This window comes from Nyctereutes procyonoides, unplaced genomic scaffold, assembly GCF_905146905.1.
Source record: "Nyctereutes procyonoides isolate TBG_1078 unplaced genomic scaffold, NYPRO_anot_genome, whole genome shotgun sequence".
Lineage (NCBI taxonomy): Eukaryota > Metazoa > Chordata > Mammalia > Carnivora > Canidae > Nyctereutes > Nyctereutes procyonoides.
Genome location: NW_026575120.1, coordinates 23,111,414 through 23,124,696, shown reverse-complemented (window position 1 = coordinate 23,124,696; position 13,283 = coordinate 23,111,414). Strand labels below are relative to the sequence as shown.

Below are 13,283 nucleotides of genomic sequence, written 5' to 3'. Positions count from 1 at the left end.
TTCAGAGGGATTGCAATCTGGACTATCACAAATCCTGAAATTGGTCGGGTGTCAGAAGATCGGCCCGGTAAGAATACGTCCGGACGTGTAACCCCGAAGCCGTGTCCAGGATATTGTGAGGAGAAGGACTTTCTTGCTCTCTGACACGTTCCCGACTAGAATTCTTCAGCCTGTCAACCAAACGTTTGTCTGACATTCTACCAAGTGGAGAACAGAAAAGCCTCCTCCTAGCAGCTTTCGACATTACACTAGACGGCCTCCAGTTCCTTGGCCTTCAGTTCCTCGGCCTCCAGTTCCTCGGCCTCCAGTTCCTCAGCCTCCAGTTCCTCGGCCTCTGCGGCTAAAACCGTCTCAGGACCGTCACTGCTATTTACATTCAGTGGCTGAATCGCCAATATTTATGCTCTTTCGGTGACCAAGGAAGTAGGAGAGGTTAGCAAGGACTCCGCTCTGGCAGGTCGGCGGGCAGGTTTCCCGCTGAGCTCACAGAACAGCAGCCCCGCATGGGCCTCCGAGACGTGGGCCCGTGCGCCCGGACGGGCTCCCGAGAGCAGTCTGGGTGGTGCCAGGCCCGGATAATTAGAGGGAAGGTCCAAGCCAGTCACGAGGCCTGGGGAGGCAGGTGTCGGCAGACTGGTTTCCCAGCCTCCTCGACCTTCTGGCCTGTTATTTACCTGGAGTAATAGGCCTCACCTGCCCCAGGTTCTCAACCTCTTACTCACCAGGGAAATGCATATGAAAGCACACAGCAGCGCCCTAGCACACCCACCAGGACGCCCATGAAAGAAAACCTCAGCTGGGCACCAACACAGCCGGTGCACACACACACCGAAGTGCTAGTCACGGAGAATGAGCTCTCACTCGAGAAGGCCTGTCCTTGGCAGTTCTTTTACAGTTCACGCCCGTCTCTCTCCTACAATGACTACCCCACGGGGACGACCCCAGGAGGGGCCTGGGTGGCAACGATCCTGGGCTCGGGCCTACGGCTTTCTGGCAACATTGCTGTTTTGTAAAAACTCCAGAATAAGTGGCAGGAAATAGTAGTTCTGTCCCCTAACCACTGAGCTTCACTTCTCATCATAAAATACTCGTGTGATCTCTGGTTAACGCCTGCGCTCCACAGACGTGGCTATGGAACACTGCTTCCAAAATGTTATTGCTGGTTTGTTTAAAGTTCAACATCCCGGGGGTACCTGGGGTGGGGGTCGGTCTGTTAAGCAGCCAGCCCTTGGTCTCAGCTCAGGTCATGGTCTTGGGGTTATGAGATCCAGCCCCACATCGGGCTCCGCGCTCAGCTTGGAGTCTGCTTGAGATTCTCTCTCATTCCCTCTGCCCATCCTCCCTGCTCATGCTCTCTCTCTCTCTCTCTCTCTCTCTCAGATAAATACATAAAATCTTTAAATAAATGAATAAATAAAATGCAGCATCCAGGGCCTGACACAGAGGTTCTGATGACTCTCTGAGATGCAGTCCAGACAGGGACGTTTTCAGAGACTCCCAGACGCCTCAGATGCAGGCAGTCATCGTGCACACCAGGACAATTTGGGGAGTAAAGGGACATGGTTAAGAGTTATACTAGGAGGGGACCGACATGCACAAGCTGGGATGTACGGTCGCCCCAGGGCAGACCACACTGCTGGAAACATGAGGGAGAAGCGTCGGAGGACCGGCATCGGCTGACCCCCACCCCCCAACCCCCACCCAGCATTCTGACTCACACACATCGTAAACATCACGAGAGGTTTATAGCAGGCCGAGGATTAAGAAAATACGACCAGACATCTGAGTACTGTCCTCTTTCCCATGCATGGAATTATCACCGGTGTGTGAGCTGGCTCTTCTGACAGCCTTATTCTCTCAAGGGTCAGATCTGTCTCCGTCCTTTTTATTATAAAACTGCTTCTGGAAAGAATCGGAAGCAACCACAAATGTTAGTCATCTTTCATCACTGTAAGCTGGCGTCCCTCCAGTCTCTCATGTCGACAACTGGATCTACCGTCCATGCTGCCTGCCCTCCTCCGTAAGGGGAGGCCTGGTGTTTGGCGGTCTCTGTGGCCCACCTAGGATAAAGACCCCTCCTGGCCTCTCCTGTGGCGAATGTGGGTGGGTCCAAGTCCAGGTCTGAGATGAAGGTAGAATTGGCCTGTGCACCTGCCAGCAAATGTGCTTCAAGGCCGTAGTCTTCCTCGTAGGAGGAATGTGAACCTCATCACTGGCGCTCCAGTAGCCCTTGTGGGCGTGAGGTGACCTTGGGAATGGAAGCCACACCTAGTGGACAGGAACCTGTCCCTGCTAAGAGGGAACCTGGTTCCCTGGACCAAGAGGCACCCTTTTTCTCTGGACATTATGTTTCCAGGCTTCCTGACTCTGAGAGCGACAATTGTGCTGCTATGAGTCGGAGCTCTTCTCGTGCGTGGAAGCTGGCCTTCCCCTTCCTTGCTTGGCCAGTGCTGGGGAGAAGGACAGAACATTGGGGGTGGTCAGGGGAGGAAATGTGCTGGGTGTCCGGCCTTAGCACGTCCTCATACATTCCCTTTTGATGGGAGGCATTGATCATGGATCGTTCATTGGCATCTTTACCACAAGAATAACTAGACACAGGAGCACTTGAAGGGCTAAAGCTTTTCCAAATACATCTCACTCGTTTCTCCTGATGGCTCTGTGAGGTGCACAAGGTGGTTACTATTAACGTAACTGCAAACAGGGAAGGAAACCCCAGGCCGGAGAAGTGACTCATTCAGCCTCTCTGGGGTCCCCATGTTCAGCACCCCCCACCCACCCTGGAGAACACAAGACCATCTCTAGCACCTCACTCTCCTGCGGCTCTAGCAATGCTGGCCTACTGCTGTGTCTGCCACAATGGTGGCTCCCATGGTTATGCCAGCCTTGCCATCGTCTCCCCAATCCCTGAAATTGCAGCTCTGCTTCCACCTTGTCTGACTCAGAGCTGTCTCTCTGATTACAGGCCCCCAGCGGCCCCCTCCCCAGGCTCACTCAATGGTGGGGCAGGGCCTCAAAAGGTTAAAAATAGAAACTGGCGGACGACCCTGAGACCCCACTGCTGGGGCCACACCCAAGGGAATGGGAAGCAAGGTCTGGAGGAGGTAGGTGCCCACCTGCATCTGTGCAGCATCGCTGACAGAAGCCAGGAGTGGTGGGCAAGCTGAGCCCCCATCAATGAATGAGCAGAGATGCAAAACCTGCTAAATTCCCACAATGGGCCTTAAAAAGGAGGACATCCTGACACCTGCTACACCAGGGATGAACCTTGAGAGCACTGTACTGAGTGAAATAATCCAGACACAGAGAGGCAAACCTCCCCTGATTCCACTTACATGAGGTCCCTGGAGTCATCCTGTTCATAGAAACAGAGAGCAGAGGGTGGACACGGTCTCACCTCACGTGTCCCCGCCACCCAGAACAAGCGCTGCTAAGGAAGGGGGTGGAGGAGGGAGGGGAGCCGACAACTGCCCACCATCATTGCTATTCTCTTGCTGGGTAAGTTACAGACCAACGGCGCCAACCTAAGGGCCGTGGAGGGGCCAAATTTCCAAGAGGATGGCTCTTCCTCATGCGACTTAAAAGAAACATAATAGCTTCAGAGACCTCGCGTCTTAAAACTTAAAAGCCAATCTTGATAATAGTGTTAAGAAAGCATGTTAACTCATAAGCTGAGGCTTGGACAACAAGACTCTGACTTAAAAGATCTTGGGGCAGAGCGTGTTTTTGAAGAAGTTAAAAGCGGATGATGCTGCTGATACATCAGGGTGCGTGGAACGAGCCTTTGTTGAGTGACTGGGCAGCGCAGGGGCCCCAGGCTGCAGAGGGCGGGCTCCAGACGCTCCTCCACACAGGTGTCCTGGTGAAGGTAAAAGGCTCTTGTTCTTTCTGCAAACGTCTGCTGTGTCCCCAGCATCCTTTGAGGAATCTGGGTGCTCACCAGCCGTGGAGGTGACACCCTCACTCACCAAGACTTGGGGTTTGTGGAGGAAGTGAGACAATGAAAATAGAGTGAAATAGTGAAACCACACAGTACAAGCACAGGTGCGACTTAATTTTGTGAAAGCAAACCGAAGCCAGGTGAGTGAGTGGAGGTGTAGGGGGAAGCCCCCTGAAGGAGCAGACATCTGGGCTAGAGTGCGGCATAGAGAAGCACCTCCAGAAGCAGGAAAGGGGATCCCAGTGAGGAGACAGCGAGGAAGGCTATAGGAGAGGGGCAGTGGGCTTTGGGACACTTCCCAGGGCAAGGCCAGGGGGCTCAGGGCAGGACAGCGTGTGTGGGGTCTGACATGTGCTTCCAAAGCCCACCCAGCCTGCTTTGTGCAAACTGGAGGGTCAGGGAGGGCTGAGGAGGGCCGACAGTGACCAGGGAGAGTCTGGAATGTTCTGGAAGAAAGAGCCAGTCTTGCTGACCGGCTTGATGTGCGGGGTGAGGAGAAGGCACAGCCCTGGTGGCTCTCTGGGTGAGCGACTGCACAAAGGGGGGGTGTCGTCCACTTGGGCTTGAAGACCTAGAGAAGGTGTGGATTGGGGGGAGACCCCAGCCTCTGTGGGCAGCATTGCAGCTGTGAGGTCACTGCCCTTCGGGGCCCAATGCCCAGTGGCCGCATTAGGGGAGGCTGGAGTCCAGGCCGCGTGGGGGCCTCACAACAGGGCTCCAGGGGAGGGCAGACCCTTTGCAGGAAGGGAGCTGGTGGTGATGTGGCCTTGCAGGCTGGGGCGCGGGGTCAGAAGCTGGCTCACTCAGAAAGGACACAGGAGATTGCTGGCAAGTAGAGGGAAGCCAGGCACCCCAGGTGACAGGAAATGGTGCACAGGGTGAGGCAGGAAGACCCTCCCCCGGGGAGTGGAGCAGGGCCAGTGAGGGCAGGGTGAGGAGGAAGGAGGGAGAGACCTGGGCAGCCAGGAGCCCGAGGCCAGAGTCCTCGCTCCTCGTTCTAACTGACCCTAGAAAATGGTGGATTTCTTCCCTTTTTCAAAGATCTCTACTCCTACATTCGACTCATAAAGAACTCACACAGAACCCGAGACGAGGGCTCTCGAACACGCAGACACCCACAACCCAGCAGCTTGGGCACGTGTGATGCTGGAGCCCTGTGAGGACACTCACCTCAGCCGGGGACACTGCCCAGGCCCAGGCTCTGGGCTTAGGGCCCCCACTTCTGGTCCCTCTCTGTTATGCGATGTTGGCCCGGCTTCTCACCCACACTGCGCTTCAGAGTCCCCTCTGTGGGCGACACCCAGACCCAAGATTAAGAGAAAGAGCCCATGAAAGCATGTACTGGTGTGTGAAGCACAGCAAGTAACCCACCTCAGCCATCAGCATGACCCCATGGGATCACTGCCCTTGTGACCAAGACTGCCCAGCCCTTGCCTTCCTCATCCTTGGAGTTTGATCCTCGAGAGCTGCTCTTGTTCTGGCAGAAAAAGGGTAGATTGGAGAGTGAACCACCCCATCCAGCCACAGGCAACGGGCTCTCACCCTGCACAGGGTTCCCGTCCATCCGCCCGCCTGACACGCTCTGTCGCCGCTGTCCACACAGCACAGGAAGATTCGGCGTGGCTCTGGTCTGGAAGGGCACACAACCTCTCTGCAATCCTTTGCAAGGAACGAGGCCCACCGCCGGCGTGGACCTCTGAGCTGTGCTTACTCACGACGAGTCACGATGTGCCAATTCAACTTATATCAACGGTTTTAACGAAAAGCAGGTGGGAGATTTCAGGGAACTTGGGGGCTCTGGAAGGTCAAATGCAGGCCCTTTTGCCTACACAGGTGACCCCCCATCCCCAGCCAGCGGGTGTTGGGAAAACAGAAGGGGTCTCGCAGCCCTGCCCTGCCCAGGGCTTCTGAGCTCTGGGCTCTCCCTGCCTCTCCCTCTTCAACTCGAGATCAGAAAATGACGAATTTCTTCCCAAGACTCTGCATCCATCCCAGCCAGCCTGAGACCAGCCTCCCCTGGAACCAGTTCCCCCTTGGAAGGCTTCCTCCCAGCCCAGGCCAACTATGTCCTGTGTCCTCAGGGCCTGGATTTACCAACCTGAGGGACAAGCCCAGGGGGTGGGGAGGAGGAAGGCCTGGCTTCTGTCCCTGTGCATCAGAGGCCCTCTCTGTCCTCTGACCTGTCTCCACATCTGCGAAGTGTCCCTTCCCAGCGTTGTGTCCTGGAATGTCATGATCTGAATGACAGTCGCATCAGCCCCTAGGAGAGACTGATGAGGATGGTCCCAGTGGCCCATCGATGACTCGGGTGGACACCGTGGTTCACAGCTCAATGCCCGTCCTACTCCCCTCCTCTTTCACCAGCAATGACATTTAGGGCACTGATCTGATGTGTAGGGTTGAGTCCCTTCTTTTCCACTCATGATTGGTCCGGATTCCAGACCCACAGCCATAGGCACTGACAACAGGGATCCAGGCTGAGTCGAGAATGCACGAGGAGCTTGCTGAGGCCTCTAAGCCCAGAAGGTAACTGACCCAGACCCTCTCCAACGATGGGGACCCAGCCTCCCAGAGATGTTGAGGCTGGGCAGCCAGTGGAGAGCAGACGGGCCAGGTCCTGGACGATGGGATGGGGCTTATCTGCTTGATAAGCCGAGCCTGGGCCCACCCGGTGTCTGAACCCTAGTTCTGCAGGCTCGCATGTTCCTGTCCATTTAAGCCAGTTGAGCTTGGCTCTGATGGGGCTTACAGTGGTATCTTCCTTTGAATTTCCCCCAAGCTTGGCCCAGACACCACACAATGTTCCCACATGAGGATTCCCACAAGAACAAGCGCTCAGAGGGTATGCTTGGTGCCTTAGTGAACATCCACCAGCACCTTTCGGGTGCTGGATGTGAGGCTGACGCCTTCCACGATCTCTTTGCATTGCTCTTAGAGTGCCATCACAAGGCACTGCAGACCAGGGGAACTTGAACTACAGAAACTTATGTCCTCATGTCTTGGAGGCCAAGAGTCTGAAGTCACGGCGTGGGCAGGGCTGGCTCCTCCTGGGGCTGCTCTCCCTGGTGTGTGGACACCTGTCCTCTCCCCAGGTCCTTACACGGTCATCCCCTTGTGTGTGCCTGTGTCCTGACCCCTTCCTCTTATAAGGACACTGGTCAGATTGGACCAGGACCCCTCTCCTGACCCTGCGGAATGTTCCAGTTTGACTCTCCAATGCTCAAAGAGGATGCAACTTGCCTAAATTCCTATGGCCAGAAGTGGCCACCCCAGGAGCCCCACACACCTCTTCCCTCCAGAGCTGCCAAAGGCCACGTCCCAGCAGAACCCCAAACCTGCTGCCTAAAACACCCTCGTGAACTCTGTGGGCTGTGCAGCGTGCAAGGCTAAAATACAACCAAGGCTGGGTGTGGCCCCTTCTCCTGTGCATGTTCACAGCGTCGTTGGGATGTTGATCTAATGGCCAGGGCATAACAGGAACACTCTCACTCCTCACCTGCAGCACATGCCTCCTCTTCTGGGAAACAACTCAACTGCTTGGCTCAAGAGAGCCTAGAGATCCCCGGTCCACCTCTGGGAGTAGCTGGTTGGCCAGGGCTGGACGCCTGTCCCGAAGGCCAGCTGTTGCTCCTCGTCCGCTGGGCATGAGTCACTGGCCTGACCCAGGCTGGACCAACCAGAGCCCTCCCCCAGTGTGGAAATTCATCACACAGGGAGCCAGGCTCCACTCCACCCTGGCAGCAAAGTAGGGAGGTGGTGGGAGGGGCAGGACAGCCAGTGGCCTTGTTTCCTTCTGCCTAGGAAAGGCAAACTGAGCGAGTCAGGCCAAGCATAGGGAGAGGTGCCATGAAGGCAGAGACTGGTGGGGAGAGAGCTCTTACAATCCTAGTACTTCATTCCTCTTGTCCCTGAAGGCACCTGCCCCCTACCTTTCCTGGATTTGCATTTCCACGAACTCCTCAAAGGTGCGGACTCTGATGACTACCATGCTCTCCAGCAAGGGGACTGTGGTCTGGAGGGACGCAGGGCCCATGGTCAGAGGTACACACTCCAGGCCACCTGCTGGCTGGGACGTGGGCAATCATGGTCAGACACTGCGGGGTTCCTGGTACCGGGGTCCTTGCCCCTCTTACGGGGTTAGATTGTGTCCCTCCCCCCGCCAAGAAATGCCTGTATCAAAGTCCAAACTTCCAGAACCGCAGAGTGTGAGCTTATTTGGAATTGGGGCCACTGAAGATGTGATTGGTTACCATGAGGTCATAGTAGGGTCGGGGGTTCCTAATGCAAAATGACTGGCTGCTTACAAAAGGAGAAAGAGAAAGGGTTACACACGGAGGGCAGGTCACGTGAAGACCGGGAGAACACCACTGACAAGCCCAGGAGCTCCAGGAGCCGGGAGCCAGGCCTGCAACAACTTGCTCACCGACTTCCAGCTTCCAAAACTGAGAGATAATAACTCATGGGGTTTAAGCCACTCTGCCTGCAGCAGTTTGTTAAGTGGGCCCCGGCAAAGATACGGTGCCCATGCCCAGCGTCCCAGGGCTAGGGGCCATGGTCTCGTCCACAGTAGGGTCTAAGAGGCTGGGGAAAACCTCTCCCTCATCGTGGCCCCGGGCGCCTGGAGGGAAATAGCGCAGGGCAGGTAGTTCTGAAGGAGGAGCGGATGGGAAGCTCATGGGAAAGGAGGGACCCCGAGTGTCTACTCAGGTGGGATGTCACAAACGGAGGACCCCTTAGGGGAAGGAGAGCAGAAGTGGTGGAAAGTACAGAAAAGGACAGAGGGAGGGAGTCCAGGAGACTCAGCCAACTCCGCACCTGTCTTATGCCCCTCCCTCCGGTGGCCTTGGGGCAAAGCCAAGACGGTCCATCAGCAGCCCAACGGCCTCCCTGGCCCCCACACCCCTGCACTGGGAGTTCTGCACTCACTGCCCACTTGCCGGGAGGGGAGAGCCCAGCCGGACGTTTCTTTTCTCAGGGTCAGCCAAGTCTCATGACAAAAGGTGGCGTGACTTAGCAAGCTTTCCAGAATGGCACAAGCTTCCAGAGGGGGTGTTCCCACTGTGCAGCGGGTGACCACCATGTTCCCAAAAACATTCTGTTTCCACACTTGGCTCACCAGAGTGGGGGAGCATTGCACAACTGATCGCAGATAAGAACCGCCCAATCCCTCAGAGCACGGGGGCCGCTGTGTGTGAACCAGGACTCGCAAGAGGGTAGGGCTGCAAGATGTGGGCACAGGGCATGCTTTTAAATTATCTGCAGGTATCTAGTATCATGAGGATGGGCAACCGCAGCTCCGAGGTCCTGCGGCGCCCACCTTCTGCTTCATGAGCAGAGTCACATGGAGGAATGATCCACCGTGCTGGCTCTGCAGATAGCCCTTGGAAAACAAGCAGGCTGGGCCTCAGGAATCCTAGAAGGCCAGCATGCAGTGGCCTGGGGGGCTCGCGTCCATGCTCGGCGGGCTTCTCCAGGAGAAGCCAGAAGACCGAGAAACTCCCACAGCGGGAACGAAAGGCGGCTTTGTAACACTGCTCTAAAAGCGTGCGCCCTCCAAAAAATAGGTGCTTTCAACACCAGCCTGGAGAGAAGGGTTGCCTCTGTGCTCTGGTCGCCAACCTTTACCCTGAATGTAATGTGTCAATTTGCAGCAGCCTCGAGAAGTCGCTGGCGGGATGAGCGACAAATGGGCATTAACAAAGCTGTCACAGCAAACCCAGAAGCAGTAGCTGAATTAATTTTTCCTTCATTAATAATATCCTAATTTGCATGATTAATATGTCATGGTCGATAAACACAGGCAGCTACGAATAAAGTCACTGAACAAAAATGCCACCTGCTGAGCAAAAAGAATAGGACAAATAAATGACTTGACACAGCTAAATGGGCAGGAGACGCTGTATTTCCCCCAAAACAATGTTCAAAATGCTTGAAATGTCACCATTATTGGGAGACCTGGTTGAAGAAGACAGAGACAATTGTTCCAGACGTTTCTGTGGAAGGATGAACTCCGGGGTATTCTAGACTCTGGCAGGTGGCCACCTGACAAGGCTGATTCCTGCCAGCTCCCTGGGCTCCTTCCCCACCTTGCCTTGCTTCCTGGGCCAGACCCAGGCCAGGGGGCAGGACATTCCAGGCCAAAGTGGTGCCACCATCAGCCCAGATCCACGTCTTCCTCCAGCTGCAAGCCTCAGCGATTTTTGGCAAGAACTGGGGAGCTGGGCTGTTGCCAAGAGCTGGAGCAGCTGCAGGGAGCAGAAGGGAAAAGGATACTGAAATGACCCTACGAGGGCCTCCGATGGGCTGGCCAAACCATTGGCCACGGTGCCGGGAGCGAGGGAGTAAGTCATGTGTGGGTCCCGGGTACAGACAACAACCTGAAGTCCTGGAAGGCAGAGCAGCCACAGAAGAGGGCAGCCTATGCAACAGAACCTTCTGCAATGGTGGGAATGTTCTAGACCCTCAGGGTGCCAGGTGGCAGCCACAGACCAGCACATAGGGATCAAGCACGTGAGGAGTGGCTAGAGCGATTCAGGATCCGTGGGGACTGCTTGTCACCCTACCCGAGAGGGTCCAGAAGTATGCTAGGGCACCAAGAATGAAGCACAAGACCCCATGGCCCCTTCCTGGCAATGACCTTAAGAGACGTGGGTCACCCCTGGCCCTGCTTGTCTGTGGCTTAGCTGGTCCCTGGGATCCGTGCTCTGCATCCTCTAACTATCCAAATGGACTGCTCTGTTCATATTTTGGCCTCACTCAAAACCCTCGAGTAGCCTCCACTCCTTACTGAAAACTGCCCCCCTCCCCGCAGGACTTTGGGTCTTCACAAGCTGCTCCCCACTTCCCCCCACATCCCCAACCCCAACATAGGATGCTGGTCACAGCTGATGCCTCCTGCCAGTGCCTCACCTCACACCACATCCCCGTGGCTCCTTGTCCCCCTCCCCCCCAATCCTAAGAAGAGACCTGCCCCAAGCTGCAGCCCGTGGCCTCCTCTCACCCGGAGTGAGCCTCACTCAGCCTCTGGCAGCAGCCTGTAACCCTGGCTTATTCATCCCTCGTTACTATTTATATGTGGTGCGGTTGCCACATCACAGCAGCAGCAAGATGACAAGGTGGAGCTCCTGAGCGTGTGTGACCACAGGCAGCAAGGAGAGGCCAAGGTCTGGGCACCCTTGCTCCCTGCCAGGCAGGGCTGAGGCCTCAGGAGGCCACTGGAACGCTCCGACTCTGGGGTCCTCATCCGGACACGAGGGTAGCAACTCCTTCCCCTCAGGTTTGGCGGGAGCCCAATCCTTGCAGGGGCTGGTGCTCAGCAGATCCTCAACCCGTGTGGGCCTCGGCTTCATCCCCAAAAGCTAGCCAGGGTCCTCCTCTGCTCTCCCTCCGGCTCACCGCAGCTGATGAAAAACTATCGCTGATTATGGGAGAGGAAGACCCACGAGAAATAATATCACAAACGGTATTTATCTCAGCCTTATTTCGTGAACTGGAACTGAGCTCATGGCAGGATAGGATTGTAAGAATACTTCCCCCACTGTCTCCTTTCTGCACCGAATTACCTCTGCCCAACCACCTTTCTTCACTTTTGTCATCCTCCTCCTCCAAGAAAGAGGCCAAGGAGGCCAAGGAGGAGGAGATTGTTAGAATAGCTCACGTGGACTCAAATTCGAGGGTCAGGGGACTTGGCTGCGACCCCTCCCTTGGCCCCAGAGTCTCAAAACCAGAGTCTAACTTTCCGCAACTCTCTGAGTGAGCCGGCCCCAGCCACGGCTCAGAAACCGGGCCTGGGAGCCCCCACCTCCCCGTTAAATCAGCCTGAATCCCCAGGGTGGTCCTATCTCACTTGGAGTCCTTTCCCTTTGTTTCTGTGATGCGGTCAGTGGGTGGCTTCCCTTAACTCATGGAGAGAGGTCCGCCCCTAGCAGGTCCCCGTTCATCATCACTGCTGATATCGCTACGATGTTGTGTCTCCCTTTACTGGTGGCGGCTGCCATCTGGTGAAGCTCCACAACCCCAACACCTGTCATCTGGGGCCCCCCATGCTGTCCAGAGACCTTCACACACACCCTGAAGAAACCAGTGAGAGGCAGTGTCCAGGGGGCCCTCCTCTGCCTAAAGCTACATTGGAAGAGGCAAAGTCTAGAAACACCTCTCAGAGGCTAGGTTTACTTCTCACCGACAGCAGCTTCGCTTTGCCTTCATGATTCAGTGCGGGGCCAGACGTGCTGGCAGGGGGGCTGCCCACAGTCCCTCCCTGGCCGGTCCAATCTCCCCACTCCCCTGCCTCTTGCATTTCCCCAGCACCATCCTGTAGAGGCACATCACTAGCCACATGTATAGGCATGTTTTACAAGGTTTTTCAAAAAAATAAATGATATCAGGGATGCCTGGGTGGCTCAGCGGTGGAGCCTCTGCCTTTGGCTTGGGTCATGATCCCGGGGTCCTGAGATCGAGTCCTACATCAGGCTCCCTGCCTGATGGAGTCTGCTTCTCCCTCTGCCTATGTCTCTGCCTCTCTCTGTGTGTCTCTCGTGAATAAATAAATAAAATATTTTTAAAAATACATAAATGAAATCAGTTTCAATGTTATGTATTATTTAACCCAGGATTGTCCAAAATATTATCATCTCAACATATAATTTAAAAAATCATATATTTGGATTACTTTCAGGATATCTTACATTATTTTTTTTTCCATGCTAAGTTTTTGAAATTCAGAGTGCATGTTATACCCGTCAGCACATCTGGTTTGAGCTGGCTGCATTTCAATTGCCCAAACCACATGTGGCTCCTGGCTACCATATTGGACACACAGCACGAGTCCATTTGACTGGCTGCTATGGATTGAAAGTTTGTGTCCACCCTCACCCCTGCCGCTGCACCAAATCCGTATGCTGAAGCCCTCACCCCGGTGTGATGGCATTAGGAGGTGGAGGCAGCTAGGTTTAGGTGAGGTCGTGAGGATGGGCCCCCAGTGATGGCATCAGTGTCATAACGGGAGACAAAAGAGAGCACTCACGCTCTCCCTCTCTCCCCTGCTCCCTTGCTCTTCCACGAGAGGACACAGAGAGAAGGCAGCCTCCTGCAAGCCAGGAAAGAGCCCTTGCCAGGACCCCAGCATGCTGGCACCCTGATTTCAGGCCTGCAGCCTCCAGAACTCAGAGGCACAGATGCCAGTAGTGTAAGCAGCCCCATCTGTGCTGCTTTGTTAGGGCGGCCTGAGCCAACTTGCAGACATGGGTTCTGCAGGACCAAAGCCCCCAGATGATGGGCAAACAGAGCTCTCCTTGGAGGGCCAGGCAAGAGCAGCAAGGACGAGGACCATGGAGATCCGTGCTGC

The 13,283-nt window shown here is 55.4% G+C and overlaps 1 long non-coding RNA gene across 1 annotated transcript; it reads right to left on the bottom strand.

Moving 5' to 3' along the window:
- Positions 1 to 9,820: 9,820 nt before the first annotated feature.
- LOC129515927 (uncharacterized) lies at positions 9,821 to 12,092 on the bottom strand. Its single transcript, XR_008665680.1, has 2 exons — positions 10,941 to 12,092; positions 9,821 to 10,185 (listed from the first exon to the last, which is right to left on the bottom strand). It is a non-coding gene; the product is annotated as an uncharacterized LOC129515927 (long non-coding RNA).
- Between the last annotated feature and the right edge of the window lie 1,191 nt (positions 12,093 to 13,283).